General features: G+C 37.6%; 5 non-coding genes across 5 annotated transcripts; all 5 read right to left on the bottom strand.

Annotated features, from left to right (window-relative positions):
* Nucleotides 1-2835: 2835 nt before the first annotated feature.
* Nucleotides 2836-2907, bottom strand: TRNAD-GUC. Its single transcript has one exon. It is a non-coding gene; the product is annotated as a tRNA-Asp (tRNA).
* A 1564-nt stretch (nucleotides 2908-4471) lies between these two features.
* On the bottom strand, nucleotides 4472-4543 carry TRNAD-GUC. Its single transcript has one exon. It is a non-coding gene; the product is annotated as a tRNA-Asp (tRNA).
* Nucleotides 4544-6095: 1552 nt separating this feature from the next.
* Nucleotides 6096-6167, bottom strand: TRNAD-GUC. The gene has a single exon. It is a non-coding gene; the product is annotated as a tRNA-Asp (tRNA).
* A 1555-nt stretch (nucleotides 6168-7722) lies between these two features.
* On the bottom strand, nucleotides 7723-7794 carry TRNAD-AUC. The gene has a single exon. It is a non-coding gene; the product is annotated as a tRNA-Asp (tRNA).
* Nucleotides 7795-9361: 1567 nt separating this feature from the next.
* TRNAD-GUC lies at nucleotides 9362-9433 on the bottom strand. The gene has a single exon. It is a non-coding gene; the product is annotated as a tRNA-Asp (tRNA).
* Between the last annotated feature and the right edge of the window lie 2507 nt (nucleotides 9434-11940).

Here is an 11940-nt window from a genome sequence, read left to right as displayed (position 1 = left end):
CGACCTTAGCTCAGTTAGTAGAGCGACGACTGTAGTTTGATTAATCTAAATTGGAAATCCTTAGGTCGCTGGTTCGAATCCGGCAGGTCGGATTGATTTTTTACAATATTAAGCTTTTAATTTTTCCTTTGAAGAGCTAAAAAATGAACGCTGTTGCCGGGATCGAACCAGGTCTCCCGCGTGACAGGCGGGAATACTCCACCACCAATGCTGGCATAAAACGTTAGGCGCCCCTAGGCGCCGATTTTTTTATTTATTTTTTTTAATTTTTTAATTTTTAATAAAAATTAAAAATTAAAATTTTTTAAATTTAGTAATAAAACATAAGGTTTCCATAGTTGTTTCTTAGAAACTATTTACGAAAGTGGTTGTAAAATTGTTCAAAATATTGTTTTAACCATCTAAATACATAAAAAACTAAAATTAAGAACTAAAGAGGCATTTTTTTGAGAAATTAGTGGACCAAACGCCTTTGGCTGTTTGCGGTGTATAGATCTCGAAAAAATACGCGATTTGAAAAAAAAATTTTTGACCAAATCAGACAACCGAGTCAAAAGTTATGCCTTCCAAACATTTTCGACATTTAAAAAAAAAAAAAAAAATTCGCCGAACCGGCCGGTTAGGCGTCTATGCCATTCCTCGGGCGGCCTCCCACCGCCCAGCGCCTAGGCGCGATTTTGCAACACTGCTCACCACTATACTACAACGACTCGCGCGGAAAAGGACAGTCACATATTACTATTTAAGTAAACCCTATCCAATGTGACACCATGGTGCGTGTGGCCATGTAATTGCAACTGAAACTAGCATTTCATAGTCGGACAAAGTACCTGTTAGGTCCCGTAGTGTAGCGTTTTGTTCAATTTAGTCATTGTACCTTTATTTCGTGTAATTTAGTCTATTTACTTTAAGATTTTGAACAATTAAGGACAATATTAACACCGATAATTTCTTCCGTTAAGTTTGTCCACGCGGCATTCGAACTGCCATGTCAGATTGTGCGATATGGCATAAAAGAGTATAAATCGGACAAAAATAATGTTAACAGCTCTGACCTTAGCTCAGTTGGTAGAGTGGTGGACTGTAGTTGGACTAATCTAAATTGGAAATCCTTAGGTCGCTGGTTTGATTCCGGCAGGTTGGATTGATGTTCTACAATATTAAGCTTTTTAATTTTTCCTTTGAAGAGCTTAAAAAAAAAAAAAAAAAAAAAAAAGACGCCTTTGCCGGGTCGAACCCGGGTCTCCGCGTGACAGGTGGGGGATACTCACCACTATACTACAACGACTCGCGCGGCAGAACAGGACAGTCACATATTACTATTTAAGTAAACCCAATCAAATGTGGAATCATGTTCGTGTGGCGATCTAATTGCAACTGAAACTAACATTTCATAGTCGGACAAAGTACCTGTTAGGTCCCTGTACTGTAGCGTTTTGTTCAATTTAGTTATTGTACCTTTATTTTGTGTAATCTAGTCCCGGTACTTTAAGATTTAGAACAATTAAGGACAACATTAACACCGATAATTTTTTCTGTTAAGTTTTTTTCTACGTTGCATCGAACTGCCATGTCGGATTGTGCGATGTGGCATAAAAGAGTACATACGGACAAAAATATAGTTAATTGCTCTGACCTTAGCTCAGTTAGTAGAGCGGACGACTGTAGTTTGATTAATCTAAATTGGAAATCCTTAGGTCGCTGGTTCGAATCCGGCAGGTCGGATTGATTTTTTACAATATTAAGCTTTTTAATTTTTCCTTTGAAGAGCTAAAAAATGAAACGCTGTTGCGGGATCAGTGACAGGCGGAATACTCACCACCAATGCTGCATAAAACGTTAGGCGCCCCCTAGCGCCGATTTTTTATTTATTTTTTTTAATTTTTTAATTTTAATAAAATTAAAAATTAAAATTTTTTAAATTTAGTAATAAAACATAAGGTTTCCATAGTTGTTTCTTAGAAACTATTTACGAAAGTGGTTGTAAAATTGTTCAAAATATTTTTTAACCATAAAATACATAAAAAACTAAAATTAAGAACTAAAGAGGCATTTTTTGAGAAATTAGTGGACCAAACGCCTTTGCTGTTTGCGGTGTATAGATCTCGAAAAAATACGCGATTTGAAAAAAAAAATTTTGACCAAATCAGACAACCGAGTCAAAAGTTATGCCTTCCAAAACATTTTCGACATTTAAAAAAAAAAAAAAATTCGCCGAACCGGCCGGTTAGGCGGTCTATGCCATTCCTCGCGGCGGCCTCCCCACCCAGCGCCTAGGCGCTATTTTGCAACACTGCTCACCACTATACTACAACGACTCGCGCGGCAGAACAGGACAGTCACACATTACTATTTAAGTAAACCCTATCCAATGTGACACCATGGTGCGTGTGGCCATGTAATTGCAACTGAAACTAGCATTTCATAGTCGGACAAAGTACCTGTTAGGTCCCCGTAGTGTAGCGTTTGTTCAATTTAGTCACTGTACCTTTATTTCGTGTAATTTAGTCTATTTACTTTTAAGATTTTGAACAATTAAGGACAATATTAACACCGATAATTTCTTCCGTTAAGTTTGTCCACGCGGCATTCGAACTGCCATGTCAGATTGTGCGATATGGCATAAAAGAGTATAAATCGGACAAAAATAATGTTAACAGCTCTGACCTTAGCTCAGTTGGTAGAGTGGTGGACTGTAGTTGGACTAATCTAAATTGGAAATCCTTAGGTCGCTGGTTTGATTCCGGCAGGTTGGATTGATGTTCTACAATATTAAGCTTTTTAATTTTTCCTTTGAAGAGCTTAAAAAAAAAAAAAAAAAAAAAAAAAAAAAGACACCGTTGCCGGGGATCGAACCCGGGTCTCCCGCGTGACAGGCAGGGATACTCACCACTATACTACAACGACTCGCGTAACAAAATAGGACAGTCACATATTACTATTTAAGTAAACCCAATCAAATGTGGAATCATGGTTCGTGTGGCGATCTAATTGCAACTGAAACTAACATTTCATAGTCGGACAAAGTACCTGTTAGGTCCCTGTACTGTAGCGTTTTGTTCAATTTAGTTATTGTACCTTTATTTTGTGTAATCTAGTCCCGGTACTTTAAGATTTAGAACAATTAAGGACAACATTAACACCGATAATTTTTTCTGTTAAGTTTTTTTCTACGTTGCATCCGAACTGCCATGTCGGATTGTGCGATGTGGCATAAAAGAGTACAATACGGACAAAAATATAGTTAATTGCTCCGACCTTAGCTCAGTTAGTAGAGCGGACGACTGTAGTTTGATTAATCTAAATTGGAAATCCTTAGGTTGCTGGTTCGAATCCGGCAGGTCGGATTGATTTTTTACAATATTAAGCTTTTTAATTTTTCCTTTGAAGAGCTAAAAAATGAAACGCTGTTGCCGGGGATCGAACCCAGGTCTCCCGCGTGACAGGCGGGAATACTCACCACCAATGCTGCATAAAACGTTAGGCGCCCCCTAGGCGCCGATTTTTTTATTTATTTTTTTTAATTTTTTTAATTTTTAATAAAATTAAAAATTAAAATTTTTTGAATTTAGTAATAAAACATAAGGTTTCCATAGTTGTTTCTTAGAAACTATTTACGAAAGTGGTTGTAAAATTGTTCAAAATATTGTTTTAACCATCTAAATACATAAAAAACTAAAATTAAGAACTAAAGAGGCATTTTTTTGAGAAATTAGTGGACCAAACCGCCTTTGGCTGTTTGCGGTGTATAGATCTCGAAAAAATACGCGATTTGAAAAAAAAATTTTGACCAAATCAGACAACCGAGTCAAAAGTTATGCCTTCCAAAACATTTTCGACATTTAAAAAAAAAAAAAAAAAATTCGCCGAACCGGCCGGTTAGGCGGTCTATGCCATTCCTCGCGGCGGCCTCCCACCACCCAGCGCCTAGGTGCTATTTTTGCAACACTGCTCACCACTATACTACAACGACTCGCGCGGCAGAACAGGACAGTCACATATTACTATTTAAGTAAACCCTATCCAATGTGACACCATGGTGCGTGTGGCCATGTAATTGCAACTGAAACTAGCATTTCATAGTCGGACAAAGTACCTGTTAGGTCCCCGTAGTGTAGCGTTTTGTTCAATTTCGTCATTGTACCTTTATTTCGTGTAATTTAGTCTATTTACTTTAAGATTTTGAACAATTAAGGACAATATTAACACCGATAATTTCTTCCGTTAAGTTTGTCCACGCGGCATTCGAACTGCCATGTCAGATTGTGCGATATGGCATAAAAGAGTATAAATCGGACAAAAATAATGTTAACAGCACTGACCTTAGCTCAGTTGGTAGAGTGGTGGACTGTAGTTGGACTAATCTAAATTGGAAATCCTTAGGTCGCTGGTTTGATTCCGCCAGGTTGGATTGATGTTCTACAATATTAAGCTTTTTAATTTTTCCTTTGAAGAGCTTAAAAAAAAAAAACGCCGTTGCCGGGGGTCGAACCCGGGTCTCTCGCGTGACAGGCGGGGATACTCACCACTATACTACAACGACTCGCGCAGCAGAACAGGACAGTCACATATTTCTATTTAAGTAAACCCAATCAAATGTGGCATCATGGTTCGTGTGGCGATCTAATTGCAACTTAAACTAACATTTCATAGTCGCACAAAGTACCTGTTAGGTCCCTGTACTGTAGCGTTTTGTTCAATTTAGTTATTGTACCTTTATTTTGTGTAATCTAGTCCCGGTACTTTAAGATTTAGAACAATTAAGAACAACATTAACACCGATAATTTTTTCTGTTAAGTTTTTTTCTACGTTGCATCCGAACTGCCATGTCGGATTGTGCGATGTGGCATAAAAGAGTACAATACGGACAAAAATATAGTTAATTGCTCCGACCTTAGCTCAGTTAGTAGAGCGGACGACTGTAGTTTGATTAATCTAAATTGGAAATCCTTAGGTTGCTGGTTCGAATCCGGCAGGTCGGATTGATTTTTTACAATATTAAGCTTTTTAATTTTTCCTTTGAAGAGCTAAAAAATGAAACGCTGTTGCCGGGGATCGAACCCAGGTCTCCCGCGTGACAGGCGGGAATACTCACCACCAATGCTGCATAAAACGTTAGGCGCCCCCTAGGCGCCGATTTTTTTATTTATTTTTTAATTTTTAATAAAATTAAAAATTAAAATTTTTTAAATTTAGTAATAAAACATAAGGTTTCCATAGTTGTTTCTTAGAAACTATTTACGAAAGTGGTTGTAAAATTGTTCAAAATATTGTTTTAACCATCTAAATACATAAAAAACTAAAATTAAGAACTAAAGAGGCATTTTTTTGAGAAATTAATGGACCAAACCGCCTTTGTCTGTTTGCGGTGTATAGATCTCGAAAAAATACGCGATTTGAAAAAAAATTTGACCAAATCAGACAACCGAGTCGAAAGTTATGCCTTCCAAAACATTTTCGACATTTTCAAAAAAAAAAAAAAAAATTCGCCGAATCGGCCGGTTAGGCGGTCTATGCCTTTCCTCGCGGCGGCCTCCAACTGCCCAGCGCCTAGGCACGATTTTTGCAACACTGCTCACCACTATACTACAACGACTCGCGCGGCAGAACAGGACAGTCACATATTACTATTTAAGTAAACCCTATCCAATGTGACACCATGGTGCGTGTGGCCATGTAATTGCAATTGAAACTAGCATTTCATAGTCGGACAAAGTACCTGTTAGGTCCCCGTAGTGTAGCGTTTTGTTCAATTAAGTCATTGTACCTTTATTTCGTGTAATTTAGTCTATTTACTTTAAGATTTTGAACAATTAAGGACAATATTAACACCGATAATTTCTTCCGTTAAGTTTGTCCACGCGGCATTCGAACTGCCATGTCAGATTGTGCGATATGGCATAAAAGAGTATAAATCGGACAAAAATAATGTTAACAGCTCTGACCTTAGCTCAGTTGTAGAGTGGTGGACTGTAGTTGGACTAATCTAAATTGGAAATCCTTAGGTCGCTGGTTTGATTCCGCCAGGTTGGATTGATGTTCTACAATATTAAGCTTTTTAATTTTTCCTTTGAAGAGCTTAAAAAAAAAAAAACGCCGTTACCGGGGATCGAACCCGGGTCTCCCGCGTGACAGGCGGGGATACTCACCACTATACTACAACGACTCGCGCGGCAGAATAGGACAGTCACATATTACTATTTAAGTAAACCCAATCAAATGTGGCATCATGGTTCGTGTGGCGATCTAATTGCAACTGAAACTAACATTTCATAGTCGGACAAAGTACCTGTTAGGTCCCTGTACTGTAGCGTTTTGTTCAATTTAGTTATTGTACCTTTATTTTGTGTAATCTAGTCCCGGTACTTTAAGATTTAGAACAATTAAGGACAACATTAACACCGATAATTTTTTCTGTTAAGTTTTTTTCTACGTTGCATCCGAACTGCCATGTCGGATTGTGCGATGTGGCATAAAAGAGTACAATACGGACAAAAATATAGTTAATTTCTCCGACCTTAGCTCAGTTAGTAGAGCGGACGACTGTAGTTTGATTAATCTAAATTGGAAATCCTTAGGTCGCTGGTTCGAATCCGGCAGGTCGGATTGATATTTTACAATATTAAGCTTTTTAATTTTTCCTTTGAAGAGCTAAAAAAAGAAACGCTGTTGCCGGGGATCGAACCCAGGTCTCCCGCGTGACAGGCGGGAATACTCACCACCAATGCTGCATAAAACATTAGGCGCCCCTTAGGCGCCGATTTTTTTATTTATTTTTTTAATTTTTAATAAAATTAAAAATTAAAATTTTTTAAATTTAGTAATAAAACATAAGGTTTCCATAGTTGTTTCTTAGAAACTATTTACGAAAGTGGTTGTAAAATTGTTCAAAATATTGTTTTAACCATCTAAATACATAAAAACTAAAATTAAGAACTAAAGAGGCATTTTTTTGAGAAATTAGTGGACCAAACCGCCTTTGGCTGTTTGCGGTGTATATATCTCGAAAAAATACGCGATTTGAAAAAAAAAATTGACCAAATCAGACAACCGAGTCAAAACTTATGCCTTCCAAAACATTTTCGGCATTTTCAAAAAAAAAAAAAAAATATTCGCCGAACCGGCCGGTTAGGCGGTCTATGCCATTCCTCGCGGCGGCCTCCCACCGCCCAGCGCCTAGGCGCGATTTTTGCAACACTGCTCACCACTATACTACAACGACTCGTGCGGCAGAACAGGACAGTCACATATTACTATTTAAGTAAACCCTATCCAATGTGACACCATGGTGCGTGTGGCCATGTAATTGCAACTGAAACTAGCATTTCATAGTCAGACAAAGTACCTGTTAGGTCCCCGTAGTGTAGCGTTTTGTTCAATTTAGTCATTGTACCTTTATTTCGTGTAATTTAGTCTATTTACTTTAAGATTTTGAACAATTAAGGACAATATTAACACCGATAATTTCTTCCGTTAAGTTTGTCCACGCGGCATTCGAACTGCCATGTCAGATTGTGCGATATGGCATAAAAGAGTATAAATCGGACAAAAATAATGTTAACAGCTCTGACCTTAGCTCAGTTGGTAGAGTGGTGGACTGTAGTTGGACTAATCTAAATTGGAAATCCTTAGGTCGCTGGTTTTGATTCCGGCAGGTTGGATTGATGTTCTACAATATTAAGCTTTTTAATTTTTCCTTTGAAGAGCTTAAAAAAAAAAAACGCCGTTGCCGGGGATCGAACCCGGGTCTCCCGCGTGATAGGCGGGGATACTCACCACTATACTACAACGACTCGCGCGGTAGAACAGGACAGTCACATATTACTATTTAAGTAAACCCAATCAAATGTGGCATCATGGTTCGTGTGGCGATCTAATTGCAACTGAAACTAACATTTCATAGTCGGACAAAGTACCTATTAGGTCCCTGTACTGTAGCGTTTTGTTCAATTTAGTTATTGTACCTTTATTTTGTGTAATCTAGTCCCGGTACTTTAAGATTTAGAACAATTAAGGACAACATTAACACCGATAATTTTTTCTGTTAAGTTTTTTTCTACGTTGCATTCGAACTGCCATGTCGGATTGTGCGATGTGGCATAAAAGAGTACAATACGGACAAAAATATAGTTAATTGCTCCGACCTTAGCTCAGTTAGTAGAGCGGACGACTGTAGTTTGATTAATCTAAATTGGAAATCCTTAGGTCGCTGGTTCGAATCCGGCAGGTCGGATTGATTTTTTACAATATTAAGCTTTTTAATTTTTCCTTTGAAGAGCTAAAAAAAGAAACGCTGTTGCCGGGGATCGAACCCAGGTCTCCCGCGTGACAGGCGGGAATACTCACCACCAATGCTGCATAAAACGTTAGGCGCCCCTAGGCGCCGATTTTTTTATTTATTTTTTTTAATTTTTTTTATTTTAAATAAAATTAAAAATTAAAATTTTTTAAATTTAGTAATAAAACATAAGGTTTCCATAGTTGTTTCTTAGAAACTATTTACGAAAGTGGTTGTAAAATTGTTCAAAATATTGTTTTAACCATCAAAATACATAAAAAACTAAAATTAAGAACTAAAGAGGCATTTTTTTGAGAAATTAGTGGACCAAACCGCCTTTGGCTGTTTGCGGTGTATATATCTCGAAAAAATACGCGATTTGAAAAAAAAAATTGACCAAATCAGACAACCGAGTCAAAAGTTATGCCTTCCAAAACATTTTCGGCATTTTCAAAAAAAAAAAAAAAAATATTCGCCGAACCGGCCGGTTAGGCGGTCTATGCCATTCCTCGCGGCGGCCTCCCACCGCCCAGCGCCTAGGCGCGATTTTTGCAACACTGCTCACCACTATACTACAACGACTCGTGCGGCAGAACAGGACAGTCACATATTACTATTTAAGTAAACCCTATCCAATGTGACACCATGGTGCGTGTGGCCATGTAATTGCAACTGAAACTAGCATTTCATAGTCAGACAAAGTACCTTTTAGGTCCCGTAGTGTAGCGTTTTGTTCAATTTAGTCATTGTACCTTTATTTCGTGTAATTTAGTCTATTTACTTTAAGATTTTGAACAATTAAGGACAATATTAACACCGATAATTTCTTACCGTTAAGTTTGTCCACGCGGCATTCGAACTGCCATGTCAGATTGTGCGATATGGCATAAAAGAGTATAAATCGGACAAAAATAATGTTAACAGCTCTGACCTTAGCTCAGTTGGTAGAGTGGTGGACTGTAGTTGGACTAATCTAAATTGGAAATCCTTAGGTCGCTGGTTTTGATTCCGGCAGGTTGGATTGATTTCTACAATATTAAGCTTTTTAATTTTTCCTTTGAAGAGCTTAAAAAAAAAAAAAACGCCGTTGCCGGGGATCGAACCCGGGTCTCCCGCGTGACAGGCGGGGATACTCACCACTATACTACAACGACTCGCGCGGCCAGAACACGGACAGTCACATATTACTATTTAAGTAAACCCAATCAAATGTGCATCATGGTTCGTGTGGCGATCTAATTGCAACTGAAACTAACATTTCATAGTCGAACAAAGTACCTATTAGGTCCCTGTACTGTAGCGTTTTGTTCAATATTAGTTATTGTACCTTTATTTTGTGTAATCTAGTCCCGGTACTTTAAGATTTAGAACAATTAAGGACAACATTAACACCGATAATTTTTCTGTTAAGTTTTTTTCTACGTTGCATCGAACTGCCATGTCGGATTGTGCGATGTGGCATAAAAGAGTACAATACGGACAAAAATATAGTTAATTGCTCCGACCTTAGCTCAGTTAGTAGAGCGGACGACTGTAGTTTGATTAATCTAAATTGGAAATCCTTAGGTCGCTGTTCGAATCCGGCAGGTCGGATTGATTTTTTACAATATTAAGCTTTTTAATTTTTCCTTTGAAGAGCTAAAAAAAAACGCTGTTGCCGGGATCGAACCCAGGTCTCCCGCGTGACAGGCGGGAATACTCACCACCAATGCTGCATAAAACGTTAGGCGCCCCCTAGGCGCCGATTTTTTTTATTTATTTTTTTTAATTTTTTAATTTTTAATAAAATTAAAATTAAATTTTTTAAATTTAGTAATAAAACATAAGGTTTCCATAGTTGTTTCTTAGAAACTATTTACGAAAAGTGGTTGTAAAATTGTTCAAAATATTGTTTTAACCATCTAAATACATAAAAAACTAAAATAAGAACTAAAGAGGCATTTTTTGAGAAATTAGTGGACCAAACCGCCTTTGGCTGTTTGCGGTGTATAGATCTCGAAAAAATACCGATTTGAAAAAAAAATTTTGACCAAATCAGACAACCGAGTCAAAAGTTATGCCTTCCAAAACATTTTCGACATTTTTCAAAAAAAAAAAAATTCGCCGAACCGGCCGGTTAGGCGGTCTATGCCATTCCTCGCGGCGGCCCACCACCCAGCGCCTAGGCGCGATTTTTGCAACACTGCTCACCACTATACTACAACGACTCGCGCGCAGAACAGGACAGTCACATATTACTATTTAAGTAAACCCTATCCAATGTGACACCATGGTGCGTGTGGCCATGTAATTGCAACTGAAACTAGCATTTCATAGTCGGACAAAGTACCTGTTAGGTCCCCGTAGTGTAGCGTTTTGTTCAATTTAGTCATTGTACCTTTATTTCGTTAATTTAGTCTATTTACTTTAAGATTTTGAACAATTAAGGACAATATTAACACGATAATTTCTTCCGTTAAGTTTGTCCACGCGGCATTCGAACTGCCATGTCAGATTGTGCGATATGGCATAAAAGAGTATAAATCGGACAAAAATAATGTTAACAGCTCTGACCTTAGCTCAGTTGGTAGAGTGGTGGACTGTAGTTGGACTAATCTAAATTGGAAATCCTTAGGTCGCTGGTTTGATTCCGGCAGGTTGGATTGATGTTCTACAATATTAAGCTTTTAATTTTTCCTTTGAAGAGCTAAAAAAAAAAAAAAAAAAAGACGCGTTGCCGGATCGAACCCGGTCTCCCGCGTGACAGGCGGGGATACTCACCACTATACTACAACGACTCGCACGGCAGAACAGGACAGTCACATATTACTATTTAAGTAAAACCAATCAAATGTGGCATCATGGTTCGTGTGGCGATCTAATTGCAACTGAAACTAACATTTCATAGTCGGACAAAGTACCTGTTAGGTCCCTGTACTGTAGCGTTTTTTCAATTTAGTTATTGTACCTTTATTTTGTGTAATCTAGTCCCGTACTTTAAGATTTAGAACAATTAAGGACAACATTAACACCGATAATTTTTTTCTGTTAAGTTTTTTTCTACGTTGCATTCGAACTGCCATGTCGGATTGTGCGATGTGGCATAAAGAGTACAATACGGACAAAAATATAGTTAATGCTCCGACCTTAGCTCAGTTAGTAGAGCGGACGACTGTAGTTTGATTAATCTAAATTGGAAATCCTTAGGTCGCTGGTTCGAATCGGCAGGTCGGATTGATTTTTTACAATATTAAGCTTTTAATTTTTCCTTTGAAGAGCTAAAAAAAAAACGCTGTTGCCGGGATCGAACCCAGGTCTCCCGCGTGACAGGCGGGAATACTCACCACCAATGCTGCATAAAACGTTAGGCGCCCCTAGGCGCCGATTTTTTTATTTATTTTTTTAATTTTTTTATTTTTAATAAAATTAAAATTAAAATTTTTAAATTTAGTAATAAAACATAAGGTTTCCATAGTTGTTTCTTAGAAACTATTTACGAAAGTGGTTGTAAATTGTTCAAAATATTGTTTAACCATCTAAATACATAAAAAACTAAAATTAAGAACTAAAGAGGCATTTTTTTGAGAAATTAGTGGACCAAACCGCCTTTGGCTGTTTGCGGTGTATAGATCTCGAAAAAATACGCGATTTGAAAAAAAAATTTTGACCAAATCAGACAACC

This window comes from Ipomoea nil, unplaced genomic scaffold (assembly GCF_001879475.1).
Source record: "Ipomoea nil cultivar Tokyo-kokei standard unplaced genomic scaffold, Asagao_1.1 scaffold0963, whole genome shotgun sequence".
Lineage (NCBI taxonomy): Eukaryota > Viridiplantae > Streptophyta > Magnoliopsida > Solanales > Convolvulaceae > Ipomoea > Ipomoea nil.
The sequence above is the reverse complement of the archived record's forward strand: the minus strand, read 5'-3'. Positions and strand labels throughout refer to the sequence as shown.